The sequence below is a fragment of the Rattus rattus genome, chromosome 8, assembly GCF_011064425.1.
Source record: "Rattus rattus isolate New Zealand chromosome 8, Rrattus_CSIRO_v1, whole genome shotgun sequence".
Lineage (NCBI taxonomy): Eukaryota > Metazoa > Chordata > Mammalia > Rodentia > Muridae > Rattus > Rattus rattus.
In genome coordinates, this window is record NC_046161.1 from 81832413 (window position 1) to 81836521 (window position 4109).

Sequence of the window (4109 nt, forward strand, 5' to 3'; positions counted from 1 at the left end):
TTACCTTTTAAAGCAGAATGTGATTAGGCCCATTCAAAGCCTTGCTGAGTTACAAGACCTAAAGTACTTTGGAAAACAAGCCTTAATTCCTCTGTCAAGTTGTTTTAGCTTGTGTTTACTCTAAGACTAGTACATGCAGAATTAACTACAGGGAATGAAAAAAATTTAAGATGAAACTTAAGTCATCTTAATTTGGTCTACTAAGGAATCCAGCTCAACAGCTAAACACTTCAGACCAAGTTAACAGTAACAGTAGGTTACATTCGTCTTACAACAAACGTTCTATCAACCTCTTGAGTCAAACCTATAGTATCACAGTATCACATAAAATATGTATCTTCCCTAGTTTTCATGCCACAGATGTTTTTAAATGTTAACAAAAATAAACAAAAATCTGGAAAATATATTATCAGAAGGAATGAAGGTAAGCATCAAACACATAGTTCTGGTGAAGCCTAGTCTACTTCTTCCATGCGTGATGTGTCATCATCTCCTTCCAGGGGTGGTTTTCTTCAACAGCACAATCATCCACAGTAGGGTCATCCTCATCAATACCTGACCAAGCTTGATCATCCTGTAATCCTGTTATTCTGGGGATCAAAAAGACAAAACAAATGACCAGATCTTTCAAATTCTTGTCAGCCTCTGCCTTTTGCCTTAAGGTTTCAATAATGGAGTGATCATTTTATCTCCAGGTGTTTCTTTTCTTTGCTGCCATGTAGATTGTTGAGTTGTCTCTGAGGGCTTGAGGATTCTCTCCATTTTGGTCCAGCCGTATCTTGTGACAATACAGCATGGGATGTCACCAATCGGTTTGACACAACCACCTTTTCAACCTTTTTTCCAAAATATTTCATAATTTTGCAGAGGTTCTCAAATTTTGTCTTTTTTTCTTCCCTGTTTCTTCTTTTCCTCTTCATCTTCTGGAAGTTCCAGTCTTCTTGGTAAAGACACAAGGTCTTGCCCTCAAATTTTCAGCTGTTGCACACAATACTCATCAATGGGCCCAATCATATAGATTAAAGCCATGCTTTTCGGAAAAAGGCTGAGTTAAAACCTGGTCCTTGGTCTCAGTGATAAAATAGATGTGCTTGGTTTCCTTCATTCTGGCAGTAGTCCTTCAGAGAAACCATCTCATCCCCAGAAGCAGAAGTATCTCAATAGCTCTGGAACCATGAATTCCAAGCTTTATATTTTTTGAGAACTGCTCATAAAACTTTTTGTAGTTCTCTTTATCTTCAGCCAGTTCAGTAAATAGTTCTAGGCATTTCTTGACCAAATTCTTCCTGATAACTTTCAGAATTTTGCTTTGTTGCAGCATTTCACGGGAAATATTTAGAGGGAGATCCTCAGAATCCACCACCCCTCTGATGAAATTCAGATACTCGGGGATTAACTCTTCACAGTTATCCATGATAAAAACTCTGCGTACATACAACTTGATGTTGTTCTTTTTCTTTCTGTTCTCAAATAGATCAAAAGCCAAAAAAGAAGAGCCAATTTAATTGTCCTTCAACAGAAAAAATGCTTTTACTGCCAAATGTTCTTCCTCCCAATCGTTGGTTAAGCTTTTGTAGAACTCTCCGATTCTTCATTCAGAATGTCATCAGGATTTCTGGTCCAAATCGGCTTTGTTTTGTTGAGTTCTTCTTGATCAATGTACTTTTCCTTTATCTTCTTCTTTTTCTTCTTGTCACCATCCTTCTTCTCTTCTTCTTCTTCATCAGAACCAACATCTTCTATTTCAGGCTTGTCATCAGACTCCTTTTCTTCTTTTTCTTTCTCTTCCTCTTTCTCTTCCTTTTCTTCAGCCTCATCATCACTGACTTCCTTGTCACGTTCCTTCTCCACAAAGAGAGTAATGGGGTAGCCAATAAACTGAGAATGTTTCTTCACAATTTCTTTTATTCTCCTTTCCTCCAAATACTCAGTTTGGTCTTCTTTTAGATGCAAGATAACCTTTGTTCCACGACCCATTGGTTCACCTGTGTCTGTCCTCACAGTGAAGGATCCCCCAGCTGAGGACTCCCAGGCGTACTGCTCATCATCATTATGCTTGGTGATGACAGTCACTTTCTCAGCAACCAAATACGCAGAGTAAAAACCAACACCAAACTGGCCAATCATAGAGATATCTGCACCAGCCTGCAAAGCCTCCATGAAGGCTTTGGTGCCTGACTTGGCAATAGTGCCAAGGTTATTGATCAAGTCAGCCTTGGTCATTCCAATGCCAGTATCCACAATAGTGAGGGTTCAGTCTTGCTTGTTGGGAATGAGATTAATGTGCAGCTCCTTCCCCGAGTCCAGTTTACTAGGGTCGGTCAAGCTCTCGTATCTGATCTTATCCAGAGCGTCTGAGGAGTTGGAAATGAGCTCCCTCAGAAAGATCTCTTTGTTCGAGTAGAAAGTGTTGATGATCAAGGACATTAACTGGGCAATTTCTGCCTGAAAGGCAAAGGTCTCGACCTCCTCCTCCTCCATTGGTTGGTCTTGGGTCTGGGTTTCCTCAGGCATCTTGGCAGAATGAGCACGCACGAAACGTGACTAACCGCACCGGGACACTGAAGCAACTGTGCCTCTTATTCTTAAGGCCCCCAAAACAAAAACTTATGATGCTATCTTCGGTAGTACCTCACTAATGTCTGCATTAGTTTCAAACTCAAGCTCATTAATTGATTTCATTTCTCTTCACTAACTTTCCTACCTTCCCTTCCTCCAACACAACAGATTCACATCTGATCAAAACTATTTACAAAAAACAAAACAAAACAAAACATTCAATAATCACTTACTGAACCAAGGACCCTTGGCTCTATTAGCAGCCCGTCACTTGTCTATCTTGTCTTTGGCTCTTGGGAAAGTCAGGTCAATTTTCTGTTTCCCACTATTATATATAATAAAATTAGTTAAAACCAGAGAGGTTGTAGAATTATGGAAATAAATAAACCGCAGGGGTAATAGAAAAAACCTTTAGTTACAGTATCACAGTATCCCCAAGAATAGCACTCACTTCCTACTGCAGTATGATACAAAAGCCACCACTGCTATACAAAATCAAGATTAGATGCACTGATACCTAGTGTATATTCTTATGTTATATATATTTTTCGGTAAACTTGTGCTGTATGGTTTCAAGAATGAGCTACATATAACAGTTATTCTTTGTTTTTATGAATAAATGAGTTAGTTGAGTACATAGGAAACAAACAGAAAGAATAAGTAACAAGTAGCAGACAGAGACAATCAATAAGTACCAGATACCAGATAGACAGCAAAACTTCATCAAGTCAAGAGTTTACAACATCCATGCAATTATTGGAGTAGCCAATTGAGATAACAAACAGAAGTAACATCATCGTTGGGTGGTGGCATGCACATCTTTAATCCTGGCACACAGGAGGCAGAGGCAGCTGAATTTCTGAGTTTGAGACAAGCCTGGTCTGTAGAGTGAGTTTTAAAACAGCAAGGGCTGTACTTGGAAACCCTGTCTCGAACAAAACAACAACACCAACAAAAAATAACATTATCAGATTTGGGGCATACAAACATCCAGTTGAAATCAACTGGGGAAGTTGGAAGAGTCATCCAAGTTGCCAATTGAGCTTTTCCTCCATGTTGAGCTTCCTATGGATGGACTTCCAGCTCCCTGTTTCTACTGTGTGTAGTTTTACATCATGGGATAAACAATAGTAACATCTGTTGGTGTCTTAGTTAGGGTTTTACTGCTGTGAACAGACACCATGACCAAGGCAACTCTTATGAGAACATTTAGTTGGGGCTGGCTTATAAGTTCAGTGGTTCAGTCCATTATCATCAAGGCAAGAACATGGTGGCATCCAGGCAGGCATGGTGAAGGAGAAGCCGAGAGTTCTACTTCTTCATCTGAAGGCAGCTAACAGAATACTGGCTTCTAGGCAGCCAGGATGAGGATTTTTTTCCCCATCTTTATTAACTTGAGTATTTCTTATTTACATTTCGATTGTTATTCCCTTTCCTGGTTTCCAGGCCAACATCCCCCTAACCCCTCCTCCTCCTCTTCTCTATGGGTGTTCCCCTCCCCATCCTCCCCTCATTGCCGCCCTCCCCCCAACAGTCTAGTTCACTGGGGG

At 40.1% G+C, this 4109-nt stretch overlaps 1 pseudogene across 1 annotated transcript; it reads right to left on the reverse strand.

The window, feature by feature from the left end:
- Positions 1-391: 391 nt before the first annotated feature.
- Positions 392-2567, reverse strand: LOC116907117 (annotated as a pseudogene). Its single transcript, XR_004388806.1, has one exon. The product of XR_004388806.1 is annotated as a heat shock protein HSP 90-alpha-like (transcript).
- Between the last annotated feature and the right edge of the window lie 1542 nt (positions 2568-4109).